General features: G+C 37.7%; 1 long non-coding RNA gene across 1 annotated transcript in view; it reads right to left on the minus strand.

Annotated features, from left to right (window-relative positions):
- Positions 1-243: 243 nt before the first annotated feature.
- Positions 244-23,629, minus strand: part of LOC139704475 (uncharacterized) — a 51,212-nt gene continuing 27,826 nt past the window's right edge. The window contains exon 5 of the long non-coding RNA XR_011706363.1: positions 244-789. This is a non-coding gene — a long non-coding RNA (uncharacterized lncRNA). The remainder of the gene's footprint in view (positions 790-23,629) is intronic.

Raw genomic sequence — 23,629 nt, forward strand, 5'->3', positions numbered from 1 at the left:
CTACACACAGTTCCTACCATGTTGTTGCCATATGCTTAAAAGCAAGACTTTAAAGACCTGATTACAGTTGGGTGTGGTGGTATGTGCCTTTAGTCCCAGCTACTTCAGGAGGCTGAGGCAGGATTGCTTGAGTCCAGGAGTTTGAAACAATGTAGTTTATTTCATTTCAAAAGCAAAAGAACAATTGATTACAAATAGTTTCTCTTGGTTTAGTTCAGATTCCACATACTTGGATTGTGAGTGTGTGTGTGTGTGTGTGTGTGTTTGTGTATGCGCGCACACACACCCTTACAAACATATTGGGTGCATACAAGGCAAGATGCACAGCAGGAAAGAGAGAATACGTGTTGTGTGTGTAGAATAGTCTTGTGTTTATGGTAGCGTGACTGATCATCCTTGTTTGCTGAGGACTGAGGTCTTTCTTGGGCTGCAGGACTTTCAGTGCTAAACTCCAGAAAAGCCCAAGCAAACCAGGGCAAGTTGATCACCCTACTTGGTGAAGATGTTAAACTAAAAGAGATCCAACTCAAGCTTTTAAGGCATCAAGTTTAAAACACACCAAACTATGAACTGACACTTCTCAAGATACAAATGTAAGACTACCCTCCACCCTACCCTATGGGATAAATTAGCACTACACAATTGACAAGTAACCATAAATATCAGAAATCCAAATTTTTTTCCTTTTATCTTCAAAGTCACAGAATAAGGATTCTTCTTCTTCTCCTTCTCCTTCTCCTTCTCCGTCTTCTCCTTCTCCGTCTTCTCCTTTTCCTTCTTCTTCTGTGTCTATGTGTGAATGAGAGAAAAAAAAAAAGAAAACTTTCCCACAGTATCTATTCTGCACAGCCCCATAAACACTTTTGAAAAGTGCTAAGAGGAGTCAGTGCTGGTAAGGGGACCATAGTGGCAGGTGGCCTGCACCCCTTCTGAATGAATGACTGCAGGGGTCTCCACCAAGCCTGAGCCCCGGGGAAGCTCAGAGTCCTGATGTGCTCTCATGCCATGCTTACCACATAAGCATTACAGAGCAGAAACCTCTGCTAATCCTCTCCTATAGGACAGCGGGAGTGTTAGCATTTTTGGACTGCTTCACATTCCTTCTTGCCTACTTTTGAGAACGTACTACATTTTAAAACTTGTTGGTTTCTTTCATGTTTTATTTGACCCTATGTAATTGCATTCCTGAAGGAATAACAGGCCCCCCTAGTGATTTACACCCTGTATTAAATGTCAGTTTTGAAGAGACACAGTTAACAGTTTGGTTTAACCTCCCGCCTTCCCTTTCTCTGTTAGCTCAAAACTGAATTTGAGCCCCAGCTCTAAGGACTCTGAGAGCAGGATGAAAAGACAGAAAATGAGCTGGAGCAGCAGCAATGTTGAAGGGAGACTTGGCTCTTGCCCTTCTTACGCTTTCCCCTGTGGATCCAGTCGCTGGTCCAGAAGACAAAGACATCCCCTTCCCTACCTACTGTTCACTGCTGTCCCCACACAGTTGTTTGGATGGCAAATCAGAACCTCATCCTGGACTAACTCAGTTCTATTTTATATTATCAGCCATGGCCCCTGCCCTGGGGACTCAGCAGTTCCCAGAAACCATAGTTCCACCTCAGCCAGCAGTACCCTGTGAGTAGTGGGTTTGATAAAGCCATGGGGGTGTGGGGGGATATCATCTTAGTAATTTATCTTATTTTTTATATATATATATATATATATATATATATATATATATATATATATATATATATTTAGCTGCTATGGTATTGTTGGTTAAAAATATTTCATTTACCCTCGTAGTTTCACTTAAATTATATTTAACAACTGCTGTTAAGTAATTATTCAGAGAACCTTTAAGTAAATCTTGATACATGGCCTATTCCATATGATTGTGTGTATGTATGTTTAAAATCTAGAAATGAATATATCCCGTGTGATAATCTGTCAGGTAAGTTGCCATTATTATTTTCAGAAGTTGTCTATGTGGAACACTAAATTCATCCTCCGCTCTGTTCCACTGTTCCCCACTTTTCTTACTCTCGCACTTTGTCCCCAGTGACCATACTAGGCTTGATTGTAAATGACTGCAACTTGACACTAGGGAGAGAATTAAGTAGGAAGCAAAGACAACTATGCTCAATTCTCTGCCAGTATGAAGATGTGACCTAGTTTGATCATATCAGCTCTGCAGACCTTAATCCTCAACTCCCACTCTAAGGCCACTTAACAGCCATTAGCTAAGTCCTTTAACCTGGAACTCTGCGTCTACAAGGAAAAAAAAATCACAGAGACTTATGAGATCAGAAGTTGGACTCTTTGGACTGTATTTATCTTGATTTTATTTCCTAAATTATGTAGTTTATAAAATAGATAAAATGATGAAGAAATTGGGGCCAAAGGTAAAATGAGGGTAGTAGAAATAAGACAACATCAGAGTAATAAGCAGCCATGAAAGACATTAACCAGCTGTAAAGTAAAACAATCATCTGTCACTGCCACTACTGCCATCTAGCTACTGCTAAAATGGTGTATATATATATTTAATTTTTTTTTTTTTTTTTGGTACTAGAGATTCAACCCAGGGGCACCTAACCACTAAGCCACATCATTTTTTTTCATTTTGAGACAGGGTCTCACTAAATTGCTTAAGGCCTGCTTAATTGATGGGGTTGGCTTCAAACTTGCAATCCTCCTGTCTCAGCCTCCCAAGTCTATGGGATGACAGGTGTGCACCACAATACCCAGCCAATATAGTATGTTTAAAGAATACAATTATTGAATGCTATTTCTATTTTAAAAAACCAAGAATGGGCCAGGTATGCTGATGCACACCTGTAATTCCATTGGCTCTGGAGGCTGATGCAGGAGGATTGTGAGTTCAAAGCCAGCCTCAGCAACTTAGCAAGGCCTTAAGGAACTTACAGAGACCCAGTCTGTAAGTAAAAAAAATATATATATAAGGCTATGGATGGGGCTGGGGATGTGGCTCAAGCGGTAGCGCGCTCACCTGGCATGCATGCGGCCCGGGTTCGATCCTCAGCACCACATACAAACAAAGATGCTGTGTCCACCGAAAACTAAAAAATAAATATTAAAATTCTCTCTCTCTCTCTAAAAAAAAAAAAAAGGCTATGGATGTGGCTTAGTGGTCAAGTACCCCTGGGTTCAAACTCTAGTACCAAAAAAAAAACAAGAAAAAGAAAAAGAAAAAAAAAAGAATGGATAATTATAGCTTGTATCACATTCCAAGTGATGCATATTTTCTAGTTGCCAAATCCTGCAGAGATAGGCCCCATCTCCCAGAAATTAAAAAGGAAAAAACTTACAGTTCATTTTCCATTCACAATAGACAGCCTTTACACTTGCTTTTATTTATCATTTCCCTTAGTGCATTACTGCTATTATACTATTGTTAATTTTCATTATTATTTTTGTTGTCATAACTCCAATGACTATGGTGTAACACTATGATGATAAGAAGTCTCTTGGCCAAGTGTATTGTAAAAATCTTGTTTTATAATACTGCAGAAAGAACCTGAGACAATGATTTCAGTCTTTCCTTATTTGAATCACATTAGCATAGAAAAAGATCACGATAGTTTTTCTTGTTACCATATATACTCACAGAACATTTTCTCCAGAACAAGATGTGCTGTCTTCTACTCCCAGGAAGCTGGTGAGCTGAGAGCTGGATCTGGATGGAACCCCCCAGGACTGGTCCTAGTGACCCCAGGAGGGGTTGGGGGTGTTTCTAAGGGGACGCCTTGGCCAGCTCAGCCCAGGGTCCCTCCTGTGGTCACCTTCTCATTTTGCCTAGAAGTGGCCACTCTGGGAAATGCTGCTTCCCTCCCTGTGGCTCCAGTCCTCGTGACTGCAGGCCCTGGCATTAATCTAATTACACGCCATCTCCAAGGAGCTGGGAGGTGCCCGGTGATGTCACAAGTTGTCGGGGCTGCTGGGAAGGATGGTCTCCTGTCCTCCAGCCCTGGCTCTGGAGTGTCGCCTTGCTCCTGTTCATCCTCTGCTCCTGACCCAAGGGGGACCGTCACCTGGCTACCTAGCCCCTGGCAGTGTGGAGAGCCTGGTTGTCCCCTGGGACCTGGTGGGGCCAGGGTCAGGCTGGAGTCCCCCACCCCTGATCAGCTGCACCTCTGTGAGCCCAGTGGGGACCCTGAAATGGGGAGGTGCATGATGCAACCCATTCTCTTAGTTTATAAAAGAAAGATTTCTTCCTGCTGTAGATTATTTGAAAATTGACAAGAAATTATTTTAAAGGTAACTTTAAAAGCACTGTTCCTCATCTCAGCAACACTCCTGGTAGTGATCGATGCACTTCTTTCCTGAATTTGTATCAGTGTGTGGATTTGTTTCTTGCAGTGCCAGGGGCTTTTTTATGACACTCAAATTTTCACAAGGAAAAAATTCAGTCATAACCATATTGTGAATGTGTCCTCTAAGAATCTATCACATGGAAACTCAAGAGAATGTGTATCCATTGCCAACGATTTCTTGGCCAGTCTTTGAAATTTTCTGATCTCAAAAATTACATTCTAATTAGCATCATGCATAACTAACTGTCAGGTTTCAATATGTGTTGAATTTCCCAAGAGACTGGGATTGTAAACTGTAGAGGTGTTGAGACCTGGGCTCAAATCCTTTTATACCTGTCTGTGGGGCTGGTTACTTCACCTTTGTAGCTTTAGTTGTCTTATAGTAAAAATGGGGCTAATATAGGAACTGCAACCCATAAAGCTGATGTGAGGGTTAAATGGATAATGTGGGTTAAAAGGTTATCATAGTACCTGTGGGGTGTGTGTGTGTGGAGTGAGCACTGAAAAAAGTATCAGTAATTGATTATCAACACCATTTTCCTGCCTTAAACTTTATTGTACTTTTTGGGGAAACATTTGTACCTCATTTGATGATTTATTTTGTGATATTGTGAGACTATTAATCAATGCCAATGTTTCATTCTCTTGACCCTTGCAAGCTGAGGCAGAAATAAAAATCCATATTAAGTGCTCCAGGCCAGTCTGATATTTGGTATTTAGAGTAAACCTATTGCTTTTAAGGTGAATACACATTTATTTCCATTCTGAAAAGCCAGATTATCATATAATGGATTTTCTTTTTTTATATATTTTTTAGTTGTAGTTGCACACAATACCTTTATTTATTTATCTTTATGTGGAGCTGAGGATCAAACCCAGGGTCTCACTCATGCTAGGCAAGTACTGTACCACTGAGCCACAACCCCAGCCCCATATGATGGATTTTCTTAAAGTGATTTTTTTAAAGGGAAGGATTAGCAGTTTGCAAAACTGGCATTTTTATCTCATTGTTGGTTCATTTTGTATCTGATTGTGGATGAGCATCATTTGTTGTATTTGGCAAGAAAGGTTGCTCTTGCATGAAAGATCTGTTATCATCCTTCTCTCTTTTACTGGATATTTTATTCTTTTCAATATTATTTAATAATTTACTTTAATGCATTACCATTTTATTATTCTTATACACTTCATACTTTTATGTTTCTATAATTTTAAATATTTTATTTTTAATATTATTTTATTATTATTGTTATTTACACGAATTCTTTACATATATATGATATTTATTAGATAATCATATCTATAAGGATACATTGTATTTTGTATAAAATCTATCTTATAAAAATAATTATGCAGAGAAACAAAAGAAGAAAATATTTTTGTATAGTTCCCACAGCTAGGAACATTTTTTGAGTTCTATATATATATATTTTTAAATTTTATTAATACATATTAATTGTACATATTCATGAGGTTCAGTGTGATGTTTCCACATGCATATAATATTCATTGACCAAATCCAACCTATCTTTTTCGAATGTCCCTGGCAACACTCTTCCCAATCTCTAGTAGACACATTCTACTTTCAAGTCAACATTTTTTAGCTTCTACATATGAAAGAGAACATGTGGTACTTGTCTTTCTGTGGCTGACTTATTTCACTTAATGGCTCCAGTTCCATCCCTTTTGCTGCAAATGATAGGCTTTTGTTCTTCTTTATGGCTGAATTATACTCCATTGTGTATATGTATCCCACATTTTCTTTAACCATTCATCTGTTGATAGGCTGAGTCTATCCTACTCAATTAGAAACCTATTGTTTATTTACTTTTGTTTGTTTTGTTTTGAGACTGGGTCTCACTATATTGCCCAGGCTGGCCTTGGACTCATAATCCTCCTGCCTCAGCCTCCTGAAAAACTGGGATTGCTCTAGGAACATTTAATGGCTACTTTTTAGTCCTTTTCCTATATAAATATATGTGTGGGCTTTACACAAAAATACTACATTACAAATGTTTTATAATCTGATATTGTCGTTACCTATGTATCTTATACATTACTATGTTGCTAAATATTTAGCTATAATACAATTTTAGTTTCTGGGTAGAATTCCATGATATTGCTATATCATAATATATTTAATGATCTCTTTTAAAACAACTTGGCCATTATTTTTAAAAGCTACTTTGTACAAGTATAATTGCTAACTTCATATTTGCCTTTCCTGATGGACTTCTGTCAAGCCTTTCTGTTCTGACTGCAGTTCACAATAAGAAGTACAGGGTGATCTTGACTCAACAGTGACCTGTGCATGTGACATCCACATGTGACACACTTATAAGTGGAAAAAATGTTGGAACAAAACCCACTCTGGTAATTTCTTATCTGTCCTTTTTCATATCACATTTAAAAGAAATTCTGGTCATTGTCCAATAAATTTGTTCCACACCTCCCCTCCTCCACAAATGAGTTTTACCCTCATTTTGAAAATCATGGTTTAAGTCGGGGTTCTAGGGAACGGGGCTGTGCTTGGCACAAGGGAGAATGAATGCACCTGCGTGTCGAGTGGCAAGCGTGTCGTCAAGTCATCGTGCACACCCAAGATGCCTGCTTCAAGCAGTGTGCGTGGTGCAAAGTAGACTCTAATGACTCCGGAGTCAGTGTGGTTTAAATGCTGGTTTTGTCACATGCTAGTTGGTGACCATAGGCAAGTTACTTAATCGCGCCCTACCTCATTTTCCTCACCTGTAAAATGAAGATAATAATAGTACTTAACTCACAGAATTATGATGAAGATTAAATGAATTATTTTTTCAAAAAATACTTAAAGGAGTACCTGCTACATAACAAACAAAATACGTTTTTTTTTTTTTTAACATAAACAAGTAGGACTTTCCTGGCAGTCAAATAGTTATATCAAAGGGTATATAAAAACATAAGGCTTCCAAACCTTATTGGTAAATGACACTCATTACTCTCTCTCCAACCACTGAAAATAAGTCGTGCTCACTTTTATTCCTACCAGCAGCAATAAAACAGGTGATGTCCTCAGGTGTTCACTGCTCATCAGTTACCTGAGGCTGTGTGATGGGAGAGGTGTGGCTTTCTCAGGTAGTGAGAGAAGGGAGACAGCAGCCAGTTCTCACAGACAGCATTCACGGGATGCCCACTCACACTTGACAGAACCCTCTGGTAGAACCAGAGGTGAAACCCCAGGGATGCTCTGTGGAGTGGGTGGGAGAATCTTAGCACGTGCCTGGGGACTGAGCAGAATGTTAAGACGACTTTCAGGCAAATACCCTTCTGCAGACCATCCCCCTCTTAATGTCACCCTTGTCGCTCTGCCACATACTTTATCCCTAAAACCCTGTCTCAAATTTGTAAGCACATATCTAAATCCTATATAGTTGGTATCAGGTATGTTTTCCCAATAGATGGGTTGCTTTATGAAATATGCTGTCCACCTGAACTATACACACACACACTCATACACACAGCCATAACTTTTTTTTTTTTTTTGAGCCTTTGGGGAAATACATATCCATCTCAAGTTCCAACTTGTCTACAAAGTATTCCCTGACATCTTCAACTCAGGTGGATCTCTCCTTCCTCTGAGCTCCCACAACAGCTCTAGGGAGAGCCACAGCATTTAATGCTTAATTATATGCTGTCTTGTTCTAGAATTGTCTCCGGTGTTAGTGGTTCCCCCAACCATACTGTAAGTTCTTTGAAATCAATCATCATATCATATTTCTTTTGGATCCCTCACTGGCTGGGCACGTTGTAGGTCTTTAGGAAAAAGTCAAAGATCTGTCAATTGATACAAGTACAAGCTGCATGATATTGCTTTGAAACAAAATTATATTAAGGAAGATAAGTTTTCCAAACTTTTTTAAAACATTTTTTTAGTTATAGATGGACACACTATCGTTATTTATTTTTATGTTGTGCTGAGGATCGAACTCAGTACCTCACACGTGCAAGGCAGGTGCTCTACCACTGAGCCCAGCCCCAGTCCAATCTTCCAAACTTTATAACTTTCACAAACTAATTCCAATATGAAGCATATAAAGTATTTAAAAATCAAATAATTACTAAAACAAAATATGGGTTAATATGTTTATAACCATGGAGCAAATGAAATAAGTCCAGCCTTTCCAAGCAGGATATAAGCACGGAAATCCATAAGAAATAAAAGGTAGATAAATTCAATAATAAAAAAAGGTTTAAACTTCTCTGTGGCAAAGACTTTTTTAAATTTATGAGTAAATTGTACAAGTCAAGAAGATGATAAACAACCCTCCCCTCAACCCAAATTGCAAAGGATAGAAACTGACTGCATTTTTTCTTTCTGGTCTTGGTTCTTCACTCATGTATGAAGAATCTTTTGCCTTTACTGAAGATCTTGATCTTGCTTCCCTTTGAATTCTGTCTCCCTAGGTAAATCTCCATCTTTTTTCCCACCTCTCTCAATGGTTCATTATACTCTGATTTTTCAATATGCAGAAAGTAAAGGGGCTTTGTAGTAGCACTTTAGGAAAGGAATGGCTTTCTTTGAACTTGCTGCAAGTGATTCTTAGTGGGTACACTGGCCTCTCATGTCATGGATGTTTCAGAGTGAGCAGAATATCACAATTTGAGCCAAATATCACAAAGTTGTGTTAGTCAGCTTTCTGTTACTGTGACAAAATACATGAGATATCAACCAACTTGAAAAGGGAAAGTTTATTTGGGCTCATAGTTTGAGAGGTTTCAGTCCATGGTGAGTTGGCCCTGTTGTTCTTGGACCTGTGGCAGGGCAGTACATTTTGGTGTGAAACAAAATTATATTAAGGAAGATAAGTTTTCCATACTTTACAACTTTTAGAATTTGGGCTGAGGGTAGGGTTGTGGGGAAGTGGATCTGCCTCCTAGTGGAATGTGAATGAGAATGAGAACAGGAGACAAAGGTTCCATAGTCCCCTTTGAAGGCATGCAGGCCATGCCTACAACCTCCCACTAAGCACCACCTCTTGCAGTGTCCACCACCTCTACAGTACATTAGCTCCATAGACAGCACCAGATCAACTGAGAGCCAGATGGGCACTGGGAGCCTCTGCACCTCTTACTGAGGAAAAACAAACTAAAAATGAAAAAAGGAGATCCTAAGAAGCAGAGAGGCAAATGTCATCATATGCATTATTTTTGCAAGCTTGCCAGGAGAAGCACAAGAAGCAGCACCCAGATGCTTCAGTCCACTTTGTGGAATTTTGGAGAATTGATCAGACAGGTGGAAGACCACATGTGCTAATGAGCAAGGAAGACTTGAAGGCAAAGCACAGGCAGACATGGCCTGTTATGAAAGAGAGGTAAAATCCTGTATCTCTCTTCAAAGGGAAGCAAAAAAGAAGTTCAAGGATCCTAATGCACCCAAGAGGCCTCCATCAGCCTTCTTGCTCTTTTCTGAGCATCACCTAAAAACCAAAGAGTGCCCCAGCCTGTCCACTGGTGATGTTGCAAAGAAACTGGGAGCAATGTGGAATAACAGTGCTGCCGATGATAAGTGCTTTCTTGCTACCTGAAGGAAAAATACAAAAAGGATCTTGCTGCTTACCAAGTTAATGGAAAACCTGATGCAACAAGAAGGGAGTAGTCAGGGCGAGGAAAGCAAGAAGAAGAAGAAAGAAGAGGAAGATGAGGAAGATGAAGAAGAAGATGATGATGAATAAGTTGGTTCGAGATGAATAAGTTTTTTCTTGTCTGTAAAGCATTTAACCTTCCCACTCCCCTTTACAACTCATTCTTTTTAAAAGAAATAAAACCAAAATGTAAAACTGTGTGAGATTTGTGTTTAAACTATACAGTGTCTTTTTTTTTTTTTTTTTAATAGCTGACACACTACTGAATGTGTCTTTGAATAACCCTGTCCTGGTGGTATTTTCAGGAGCTAAAATCATGTATCAAGTTTTAACCTTTACCAGGCAAGGTTACTTGCCTGGTACAGTATGGAGGTCGTAAATTAGTTTGGAAATTTAAATTGGGTTTTTGTCAGTGCACAGCACAAATTAGTCATATGTGGGGGTGGTAGCTTTTTCATCTTTAGTTGTTTCTGATGCAGTGTATACAAAAGGGTTGTTCTGTTAATTACTGAATACCAACTGTAATTTCAGGAAAAAAAGTTCCAACTCTTTTGATGACATTCTGAATGCTTCTAAGTAAATACAATTTTTTATTTTTATTTTTTAGTTGTAGATGGACACAATACCTTTATTTTATTTGTTTACATAAATTTTTTTATGTGGTGCTGGGGATCAAACCCAGTGCTTCATGCCTGCTAGGCAAGCGCTCTATCACTAATTAAAAAATGTTTCTACCACCTCCAGTAGCACCAGACTAGGGACTAAGCCTTAAAACATGGGTGTTTAGAGGACATTCCATAGTCACTGTCAATGACATCATTGTCTAAATCTTAGGTGGATAAATTTTTGAATGATGTGCTTTGCCATAAGCTCATATGCATTAATTTTGCAAGCTTGCCGGGAGAAGCATAAGAAGTAGCACCCAGATGCTTCAATCCACTTTGTGAAATTTTCCAAGAATTGATCAGACAAGTGGAAGACCATTAAGTGCATTATAGACAAAGGCTTTCACTATAATGTTATGGCATATAGTCTTGGAAAACTGGGAACATCAGAAATTTCATGCAGTACTTCATCTAAGGATGAAAACTAAAACATATTTAAGAAGGAGAAAAATCATGTATCAAGTTTTAAATGTTTGTTTGGTTTCTAATACCATTTCCCGCCCCCCCAGAACAACAGAATCAAACTAAGACTATTTTTTTTTCCTTATCACTAGGAGAAAACTCATCTTCCTAATGTTGCCAAGCAGTTGAAAAGGGCTATTGTTTATACAGAAGATGCTCAAATTGGAGGAAGATACAGAAGTGCATACATGAGCTCTGCTAGAGGGTATTTTTGAGAACATTGTTAGTGAGTTTGTTGTATAAATAAGTAAGTCATTGAAATGGATCTAAGTTAAGTTGTTTCTTTGGGACCACATTAAAAAGCATCATTGTTTAGCAAGAGGAAAGAAGAGTTGATAGAGAGAAGCTAATCTTTTATAGAGTATAAACTATTACAAAGACTAAAAAGGAATTGAAACTATCAGGTTAGAATACCCGAATGTTCCCTTAGAAATGCCGAAGTTGTGACATTCTGACTATTTAAAAGAGCACTGAATAGACATCAGTGTACAAATATGAATACCTTTTGTTTTCCTCTGGGGCTCCTTCAGTGTATTCTGGAAAGTGATGTTTTCTCAAACCGTTTTTATTTAGGAAATTTGGAAAAGCCTATTTTGCCCCCACAGAAATATCATTTATTTCCATGCCTGTAAGCAACAATAAAGTTAATATGTACATGATACATTTTATTCAAGGATGTAGAAGCTTTAAAAACAATAAAATTCCAATATGCTGAAAAAGAGACACAAACATGATAAGTTATAGTGATTCTCAAGTAGACTCTGCATTGACCGTATTAAATCCAAGGCAGTTTTTCCACTGCTAAAATGAGTTTCTAGGCCACAGATTACTGATTATGTCCAGAGGGTTCCATTTGATTTGGTTAATGTAAACATTCAATTATTTTTATAATTTGGTAATAAAAATTTCAAAGATGATCCATCATCTTTATTTAAAAATACCTCAATATGATGTTCTGTTAGTTGAATGGAAAGCAGGAATCATGATACACAAATGAGAAGAGGCTTCTTTTCCTCTGAAGGTCAGTCAGCCACACTATATCCAATAGAGTAGAGCCAGATGACAAGAGCATGGGTCCTTTGAGGAGTTCACTCCTACTTTAAATCAGAGCATGGCAGAACTAATTTCTACTGTGTAAGGATTTGTACTTCTGAAAATAAGATGAATATTTAAAGGTATATAATTAACTGAATCATTAAAAGGAGTGATCATAGAAAAAAATGGAATACAAGACAAGGAGAAGTGCATTAGTTGAGGAATGAGTAGAGTTACTTACCTATATAAATTTTACTTCCTGAAAAGAGTCAAATAACACTCCTTTCATTGATGTAGGAGGTGACCATAGTTGGAGAGAGATTTTGGAACTTAACAGAAGAATTAGGGAAGAGTAGATGGTGGCTCCTTTGGGATTCATTGCTGTTAAATACTTTGTAGCTCTAACTTTCTAAAGCTTACATGAGAGGCCAGACTTAAATCTGCAAACATGTTTTGCTTGACTCTCTCTATATATACTTAAAATGGATTTTATATTAGTGTAAAAGTGTGCTAATGAGAAACTTTGTCTTGGTGTTTGTAAGAATAATTTAAATGATTGTTTTGTTGTGTGTGGAAGAACTTTATCTTATACAAAATAAATGACAAATGCATTCTAGGCATGTTGGCCATTCAGACTAGCCAGTTGGCTCTCACCATCGGGGCTTCTTTGGGACGCTGAAGAGGCTACAATGTTGTCACACCAAGGCGTAGTGACTGGGCAGGTGACAAAACTCAGAACTGGGCCTGGGTGTGACCTGAACTGGGGCTGCTTAGACAAGGGAAGGACAAGAGTTTCCATTGCCCTACCCAAGGAACTCAGGTCGGACCTGAAACTTCTGACACTGATCTACATACCAAGATATATGTTAACATCAAAATACTTTTAGTGCTTATTCTGGGCCAGGTGTTACTAATTGAGATCTGAATACTTTTGAGGAAGTCAGTGAATTTCTTGAAATTATAAGCAAAATTTGTTGTGTAGATGAGCACATGTTACAATCTCAAAATAAAAGTGAGAATGACTTTTCTAGAGGGGAAAAATTCTCTAGGATTTTCCCAAAGAGAAATAGTCTATAATTTCCAGCCTCTTCTTCAGGAGAATTAAGTTAAACAATTGAAAACTTCACTGCATTTTTCTTTTTGCACAATTTTTGTTGCTTAAAAATATAGAAAGTATTTTAGTTCACCCAGATTTAATCTTCCATGTTAAAAAAAAACAACAGGTGTATGAGTTGGTTTATTCATTACAAATGAAATGCTTATTTAAAAGGAAATGCCACTTCATACTTCAACATTCAATTTGAATTCTAGTTATTTTAACCAAAATATTTCAAACTCCTTCTCAGAAGGAAACAAAACCACAGGTCTCTCCCTGTCTATCCTGAAGGAAATATAATAGATAAAACCTTTTCTCACTTAAAAGTACATAAGAATTCTAGTTAACCAATTAAAAATTTTTTAAAGTAGGGTAAATAGTCAATGGAAAAAGATAAAAGGAAACAAAAAAAACGACAAATTCAACCCAGTGAAGACAGATAAAGAGGAAAATGAAAACCAAAACAAGTACAATAAATAGAAAATAGCAAAAAGGTAGAATTTAATCCTGTGATACCAATAATTTAAGTGTGAATGATTTAAACACATCAGTTAAAAGAGATTGCTAGACTGGGTAAACTAGCAAGACCCAATTACATGCTGTTACAACAAACTCACTTGAAATACAAAGACTTCGATTAAAAATAAAAGGCTAGAGAAAGATATAACATGAAACACTTAAGTGAAAACTGGAGTAACTATGCTAATTTTAGAAGAAGCAGACCTCAGAATAACAAGTTTGTCAGGGATAAAGAGAGTGTTTACACAGTGATTCAAGAGTCTATTTTCCAAGGACACATAACAATCCTAAATGTGTATGCACCTAACAATAGAGCTTCAAAACAGGTGAGGCAAAAAACTGACAGAAGCAAATAAAGACAGACAAATACACAATTAGAATGGAAGATTTCAACACCTCTTCCTCAGTGATTGGTAAAATAAGTAGGCACAAAATAAATAAGAGTATTGATCACCTAAACAGCATTATTCAGCAACTTGACTAATCGACTTTCATAAACCACCCCACCTAGCGGCAGCAGGTTACATATTCTTCTCAAGCACACATGGAACATTCACTAACTTAAACCATATTCAGAGCTATAAAGCAAATCTTACCGAAATTAAAAAAGAAATCACATAAAATATGTTCCCAGACCATAATGGAATTAAAGGCAAATATACAACAGAAATACATCTGGAAAATCCCAAATGTTTGGGAATTAAACAACACACTCCTACATAACCGATAGGTCAAAGAGGAAGTCCCAAGAGAAATTAAAGCTAAGACAGTGTGTGGTACAAGGGATGCTGGCATGGCCTACCTGTGAAATGGAAACAGGAGCCAGGCCCTCAGGCCCCTTAGGGAAGTACAAACACATGAGATATGGGATGAGGTTAAGCAAGGTTGGAGTTGTGGGTGTGGGTTGGAGCACTAGGGTGGGGAAACAGTGCATGGAGGACATTCAGGGCCACTGAGATATGTTCCCAGTACAGCTGTCCAGGCTTTCTTCTTCTAAATGTTCTGCTTTAATGAACACAGCAAATCACATTTCTTTGGGCCAGATGGGGAAACAGAGTCAAAAGATACAGTCTAGTTTTCAGTAGAGTACTCAATTTTCAGCTCTTTGCTTTTGATCACTTCCTTCCCACCCTTAAAATATCCCATACTAAGCTTTTCCCATTATATTCAAATTGTAAAAATCATAACTATGACTTGCTTACTATGAGGCAGACACTATGCTAAGCATTTTGTAAATGTCATTTTGTTCAGTCCTCATAAAAAAAAAAAAAAAAAAAAAAACACCTGTCAGGGAGAAATTCTTTATCTCCATTTCACTGGGGTATAAACTGAGTTACAAAAAGATTAAACAGGGATAAAACTGGTAAGTAACAAAGTCTGGATTTGACTCCGATTTTGTCTGATTTTAAGACTGTCAGTACCCATGATGCAATGCTCCCCACTGAGAGTGCTCCGGTGGTTATTAACTTTGCACTCCTTAGTGTCTTAAAGCACAAAAGACTGAAAGGATCTGAGGGAGAAGCTTTTGTTTTCCTTGGGCAGAAGTCTAGGTGGTTAAGAGTGCCCACAGAGGGACTTAGCAGGATTTGGTGCTGCAATTATATTAAAGCAGGACCACTGAAACACATCTCCACTAGGGTAGGTCTAGGTTGAACAATCCATATACTGTCAGCAGCCCTTCCTGTTGGCCTCTTGCTCAGTGGACCTCTGGAGCAAAGCAAGCAGCATGGGGAAGAAACTCACTTCAGGTATGCAATCTTCAAGTGGGGTCTTTTGTGACTACCAGAAAATATTGAGATTAAAAGCAAAATGAAAAAAAAAATATGTATTCTTTTCATCACACAGTAGAAATATTGAAGGAAAATCACAAGGATGCTAGACTGCAGAAAAATGTTTATGTAGCCAGAGGTAAAATATAAGGTAGGTGGTTGATGGTATGTAATATAAAATTTTGACCTTCTCAAGATGGTGAATTAGAGGCACCCAGCACTTGTGTATGTCTCAAGAAGGTAGAATTAAAATAATTGGAATGTAGCTGATCATTGAGCTCATTCCAGCATGCAAAGCAGCTGAGAGATATTCCAACTGACTCCAGTTGCAAATCACTCCTACTAGTCATATGATGAACACCACAAAGGAAAGAAAAGAGGGGTGAATAAACCCCAACCTTGAACACATGCTGTTATCTACACTAAAACTTCTTGAACTACCAGAGGGACCCTGCTCTTGCAAGACCTACAGAGAAAGCAAGTCTCCCAGCTTCCAGCACCGTATGCATTGGATCAAAACCCACTAATTAAATCTGAAGGAGACACGGGAAAACTGTGCTATGACTTCCATTTGGAATTAAACTTAACAGTATACAATAAACCAGTATCCCAGGGCTTATCATGAAGAGAAGGCCATGTATTAAGACCCTCACATAAAAGTGAAAAGGATATCTATTCCAATAGATGCATAAATCTCCACATATAAACAAGAAATATGAAAAACAAGACAATATGACATTTCCCAAAGTTCATAGCTATCTAAATGACTTATTCTAAAGATATCAAAGTGAATGAAATGCTAAACAAAGAATTCAAAAGAATTATTTTTTAAAATTCAATGGTTTCCAAGAGGATACGAATGAACAACTGAAAGAATGAAGGAAGGCAATGTAGAGTGTGATGAACAATTAATAAAGAGATAGAGATTTTTCAAAACAAACAAACAAATCTTGAAAATGACAAGTTCAATGAATCAGATTAAAAACTCAATTTGAAATCTAACTGATAGATCAAGTAGAAAAAAAGAATATCAAGGCTTAAAGACAAGTTTGAGGAATTACCACCGATAGTAATAAAGAGAGAAAAAAGAATGAATAAATAGAACATACAAAAAAGAATAAACATGTGTAAGAGGACTAGACAGGGAAGAAGAGCCCCCAAAAAAGCTACTCAGAAAAAAGCCTAAGGCCCAAAAAAAGCTACTCAGAAAAATAATAGCAGAAAGTTTCTCAAATCATGGAAAAGACTTGGACATACACTTACAGAATACATTTAGAATCCAAAATAGTTGCAATAGAAAAGAACTTCTCTACAACATATCAAACTGCTAAAATTATTGAACAAATACTAAATGCTGCAAGAGGGAAGTCACATTTAATAGCAAACCCATCAGAATAACAACAGATTTCTCAAGAGAAACTCTAAAGGTCAGAAGACATGGAATGATGTATTTCAAGTCCTGTAAGAAAATAATTCCTGACCTAGATTATGATACCCAGTAAAGTTATACTTCAGAATTGAAGGAGAAATGAAGACCTTTCATAATAAGCATTAGGGCAAGGGAATCCATCACTACTGAAAAAGCATTACAGAAGACACTTAAGTGAATACACTCAGAAGAGGAAGAAATATAAACATAATTATGAAACTAATTATGAAATAATAAAGAAGAGTAGAAGAGAACACTAGAAGAGTACATAAGCAATTAGGAACAAGAAAGTGATTAAAATTAGGCAAGAATCAAATATTATTAATACAGAAAAGCATCACACCTCTAAAATGAATAAGAGAGGAAGAAACAAGCATGAAATATTCAAAACAACAAGAACAGCTACAAGATGACAAGAATAAGTACACATTTTTCTATAACAACCCAAAATGTAAATGGTCTTAATTCTCCAAATAAAAGCTAGATTAAAAAATAAGACCCCCACAATATGCTGCCTGAAAGAAGTTCACCTCACCAGCAAAGGCATATATTTGTTGAAAGTGAAAGGATGAAATTGATACTCCAAGCAAACAGAAGCCAAAAGCCAGCAGGAGTAGTTATGCTCATATCCAACAAAACAGACTTTAAGCCAAAATCAGTTAAAAAAGACAGAAGGTCACTACACATGAATAAAGGAAATATTTCATCAAGAATATATAACAGAGTGGGATGCATGTCTGCAATTAGCAGTTTGGGAGGCCGAGGCAGGAGGCTTGCCACGTTCAAGACCAGTCTCAGTAATTTAGGCCCGACAACTTAGTGAAACCCTATCTGTCTCGAAATAAAAAGTACTAGGGATCTATCTTGGTAATAAAACACCCCTGAGTTCAATCCCAAGTACCTAATAAAAATAATAATAACAACAGCAACAACAATTATAAATATATATGCACCTAACATCAAAGCACCCAAATTTATAAAATAAGCACTAGAGGCATAAAGGGAGAGAGAGGCCCCAATACAATAATAGTGTGTGACTTCAATACCCCACTCTCACCAATAGATAGATCATCCAGACAAAAATTGAATTACACTATAGACCAAATGGATTTAACAGATATCTACAGGATATTCTATCTAATAGCTTCAGAATACACACTCTTTTCATCAGCACATGGAACATTTCCCAGAATAGATCTCATATTATTAAATCTCATAGTTCAAAAGCAAGTCTTAACACATTCAAAAAATTAAAATAATTTCTTGCATCCTAATAAATCACAATGGACTAAAATAAGAAATCAGCAACAGGCAAAACTATAGAAATTATATAGACTCATGGAGATTGAACTTTTGAATGAATAAAGAGTCATGTCATTGAGGATTTTAAAAACCAAATATTTGTATTCCTGATGGCTGTCATTCTAACTAGAATGAGATGAAATCTCTGTGTAATTTCGATTTGCATTACCCTAATTGCTAAAGATGTTGAACAGTTTTTCATATATTTGTTGGTCATTTGTACATCTTCTTTGGGGTAGTGTCTGTTTATTTATTAATTGAGTTGTTTGTTTTTTGGGTGTTAAGTTTTTTTTAGTTATTTATATATTCTGGGTATTAATCCTCTCTCAGGAGAGTAGTTAATAAAGATTTTCTCCCACTCTCTTGGCTCACTTTTCACATTCTTAATTGTTTCCTTTGCTATGCATAAGTTTTTCATTTGATGCCATCCCACTTATTAACTCTTGGCATTATTTCCTGAACTTTAGTGGTCTTATTAAGAACGCTGTTGCTTGTGCCTACATGTTGGAGTGTTGACCCTACGTTTTCCTGGAGTTGCATAGTTTTTGGTCTAATTTATACATAGACAATGGAGTACTAGTCAGCCATAAAGAAGAATGAAACCATGTCATATGCAGGAAAATGGATGGAACTGGAGGTCATCATGTTAAGTGAAATAAGCCAGACACAGAAAGGCAAATATCAATGGCAAATTCCTCTCATACATGGAATCTTCAAATAGAGAAATAAAAGAAACAATGACCTCACCTAGAAGTAGAAAAGGGACCAATAAAGAAGAAGATGGTGCCTGGGTGTTGGGGGATAAAACAGGTGGCAAGAGATGGTAGAAGGGAGGGTGGACATGATCAAAGCAAGATACACACACATACACACACATATATATATATGCATATATACACATATGTATATATATATAAAATGTCCAGTGAAATGCATTGATTTGTATAATAAATATGTATTAATAATTGTAACAATTTTAAATTGAGATTTATGTTTATGAATTCAAAGATTCAAAATTTTTAAAATGTCAATTACCACAGAAGTTATCATTAGAACAAATATAAATACTAACAAAATATTTATGTACATTTCAGAATGAGCTTGGGTATGTTACTTCAATTGCTCTGTGCCTCTGTTTCCTCGTCTGAGAAATATGGGTAACAGCTGTGTTTATTACTATTCAAGATTATTATGGGGATTATACATACATAATAAGTGTAATAAGTGTTCAAAACATTTTTAGTTATTATAATACATGTCCAGTACCATGATAGAATTAAAAACATGTATGAAATATTTATCCTTTTTTAAGACTCTGATCAAGTGTACTTTCCAAAACTTCTGAAAGAATAATCCTTCCTTCTTCCTAAACTTTGGGTAAATTCCTATTTTAGCCTTTATTATATTGTTATCTAGAGTGTCTTGGAAACTCTTTGGAGGGCAGAAATAAGGTCTTATTCATCTTTCTTTCTTGACCCTCCTCCCTTCCCCCTGGCCTGCAAATACAAATGCATGGCCCTTGGCTAGAGCTTGGAGCTTACAGAGTGTAGAATAAATGTTTGTTAAATGGAACTGAACTGAATTGACATGCAAAGTCTGGGCCCAACCCAGGAGAAAAGAGAATGAGAGAGCAAGAGGAAAACTCAGAGCTGGCATTTGTCATTCAGAAACAGTGTTATCTCACTTACATGCATTGAATGAAAGGCTCTTGACACTGTGGAGTTTGTGGTTGAAAGACAACAAAAGCTTATTGAGGCTATTGAGGTGCAAACAATCCTTTATGAAATATGTACTGGCCAGCCTTCTGACTTGTAGGAATCTTGGCCCCCAATTTCAGTCCATGCCAAACTGAGATCTCAGAGAAATTTTTGATAAAGCTGTAGCTTGTGCAGCTTTCCTTCTGCAAATTAGTGTGAACTAAAGGTAACTTTTCAAGTGACTCTACTGTGATTCCCCAGTGCATAAAATTCATAGGGGTTAAATTCGGTAAGGACTTGTGGAGTTTTGGTCTCTGGAAGCTTGACCAAAGTCATGGAAATCAAATGCAATCAGTGGTGCTGGCATAAATCCCAAGGGTCAGTTAGGAGAGTCCTGTTTGTCCTGCAGTATAAACACACACGTACACATATGCACACACACATACTCTCAAACACACACAAGTCGTTAACACATACACATTCTCAAACACACTCTCAGATTTATCATCTCAAACATTGATACACAGGTACTCACAACCCACATACACACAGACACACACACTTTTCTAATAATCACTTCAGAAATTGCACGAACAGATCTTTTGAGCAGTAATCATGAATATCTAGAAACTGGCTTCTGTTCTGCATATAATAGTACCAGTACTCAGGGCTTTGTGTTTGGCCTCTGGACTTGTTCTCATCTTCATATTAGTCTGTCAGGATCTCCTGCAAAATGAAAATTCCTAGCCCTGCACCTTCTGAGGGTTTGGCTCAGCAGGTCTGCATTTGTCAGCCAGATCAATAATAGCCGATCTAAAACCCTTTGGATCTAATGACATGGCTCTGTTTTGAGGACTACTATATCCACCTACGTTTTATCATTGTACCAATAAAACCTCAAACATCAAACTTTGAAGTCTAACTGCAGCCTGGCCATCTTCACCTGGAAGGCCCTAGTGTGCTTCCCACATTGGCATCATAAGGGCCTTGTTTAAGAATGGGTCATAGCTGGGTGTCATGGCACACATGCCCATAATCCCATCCACTATAGAAGTTGAGGCAGTAGGATCGCAAGTTTGAGATCAGCCTCAGCAATTTAGGAAAACAAACAAACAAACAAAAAACAAAACAGGATCATCCTACACATTTGTGTGTGAAATGAGAGCAGACAGCTCATTCCCTTGTTGTAGCTGTTCATGAATATATATAGCACAGACTGCGCACCCCGCCTCTGAAATGCTTGGAACAAGTTCTGGATTTTGGAGCCTTTTGGATTTTGGAGTTTGAGATGAGAGATGCTCAACCTGTGTCTCATTTTATCTCCGCAGAGTGGGCACTCAAACCCAATGCAACCTTCTTTCTATTTATTTTTTATTGTTTTGGTACTAGAGATTGAAATCAGGGGTGCTCTACCACTGAGCTACATCCTCGGTGCTTTTGACTTTTTATTTTGAGACAGGGTCTTACTAAGTTGCTGAGGCTGGGATTATAGGCTGTGAGCACCACTGCTCCTTGCAAACCCAATTTTTGTGATGATGCCACACCTAACATGTGTCTGGCTGGACCTCAGTTGTCTTCACTGGCTGACCCAGAGTCTCATCAAATGAAATCTTCATAGCAGGTGATATTAAAGTACTTAGCAACCAGTAGAGCAGGTACAGGCCTTTTCAGGACTGATGCAGATATGTGGGCCCTGAGGTTGTTGCCTGAGTGCAGAAGGAGAGTGTCCTGCTCACTCCCTGCCCCACCCTCTGAAAATGGCATAGTGTCCTTCAAGATATTATCATAATCAAGCCCCTAATTAGGGGTGAGAAAAAGAAGCAGGAAATCACCTGCTTCCACCCAACTTCCAGAGCAAATGAGAGCAAACAGAAAATGATGACCAAACAATGCAAGTTCACTCTTTCCTTGAGACAGGGTAGAGGGCTGAATTAAAAAAATAGAAATTGTGACAACCCCCGCCCCCAAAACAATATCTCAAACTCATACTCTGACAAGTATTCTGCATTTATGAAGATGAGGAATCTAAGTGTTTTAAATTGTGACCCTCCTGCAAATCAGTAACAAATGATTACCAAATGTCAACATTATTTGGTGGTCATTACCATGCTCTTTAATTTCCTTGCTATAAAGAATTCGTCTCCTTCTAGGGCTCAGGTGCAAACACCTGAGATGAGAATGCTGGGAATGTCTGAAAGGGTGACTCATTAAGTCCCTCACAGTTTTGCCTGGATCCAGCCCAGGTCAGCTGTCTGTGACCCTGTCAGGGCCTGCATGATGCCCTGCAGGAGCAGGGGTTGACTTTGCAGATTTCAGATTAGAAAAAGCTCTGATCAACCATAGGTTCCCTTCTTTCTCCATACCTCCTTCCATCTTTCTTCATCTTTTCCAGCTGTTTTAAACTGAGTTTTTAGACTTAATATTTAATCCATATAAGTCTTACAACTCATGATTCAGTATTTTTAAAATATATTTTTAGTTATAGATGGACAGAATTACCTTTATTAATAGAATTTTTATTTACTTATTTATTTATATGAGATTCTGAGGATCGAACCCAGTGCCTTACGTGGGCTAGGCAAGCGCTCTACCACTGAGCCACAACTTCAGCGCTTAGCATTTTCATACTAAGGTGAACTTTCTTTTTTTTTTTTTAAGAGAGAGAGAGAGAGAGAATTTTTTAATATTTATTTTTTAGTTTTCGGCGGACACAACATCTTTATTTTATTTTTATGTGGTGCTGAGGATCGAACCCAGCACCCTGGAGCATGCCAGGCGAGTGCGCTACTGCTTGAGCCACATCCCTAGCCCTGAACTTTCATTTTTGATAGCAGTTTCTAACTCTCCTGTTTTTCTCTTTTGGACTCTTGTCATAAGTACTCCACTTATGACTTTAAATGACTTCTGATTTAAAATCATGCCATTCTGATGTAAAAATCCCATACTTAATACAGCCATGCCTAATAACCATGCCCACAAGGTATTTAAGGTAATTGGAAATTATTTTATTATGGCTTCACTTCCCTAAAAGCATTCCAACATCACTCATTGAAGTAGCTAAAATAGAAGCTTGATCTTGGAATTAATTAGGGATTAACACGGAATCTTAATTTTAAATGTATCAAAGGAAAGAAAACAATTTAGACCCCAGTATACATCAAAGGATAATTCTATCTGGCAAGGCACAATGACTTTGCAGCCGCCTAATCTCTCACCACACCCTAATGCTTCCATGGCGACCGCACCACAGAAGTCCCAACAACATATCTAGAGCAGCTCCTTCAGGAAAGGAGCTCTCCCAAAGCACTGTGTCTGGTACTTATTCAATTATGGCTATTTATAAACCCACCAAAGCTGTTGTACCCCAACAGATAATTTCCACTAGCTCAGGTTGAGGTCTCTTTGGAATGATAACCGGTGATAACTGTTGCTGAACCCTGCTTTAACATTGCGGGCATAGCCTCTGCCCTGCTTTCAGCCTCTGCAGAACAAGAATCTGGAAAGGCACAGGGCACCTGGCCAGAGGGATAAGTGAGAGGCCACAAGGAACAAGGTGAGAGAGAATTCAGAGGCCCATGACCAGCTGCATTCAGGGTTCAAAACGGTGTCAAATGTCAGCACTTCACAGTGAGATTCATATGCACATACCCTCTTCTTGTAGGCAAAAATCTCACGTGCATTTTTCTCTTTTTCACTTATTTGAAAACCT

The sequence above is a fragment of the Marmota flaviventris genome, chromosome 2, assembly GCF_047511675.1.
Source record: "Marmota flaviventris isolate mMarFla1 chromosome 2, mMarFla1.hap1, whole genome shotgun sequence".
NCBI classification, from domain to species: Eukaryota; Metazoa; Chordata; class Mammalia; order Rodentia; family Sciuridae; genus Marmota; species Marmota flaviventris.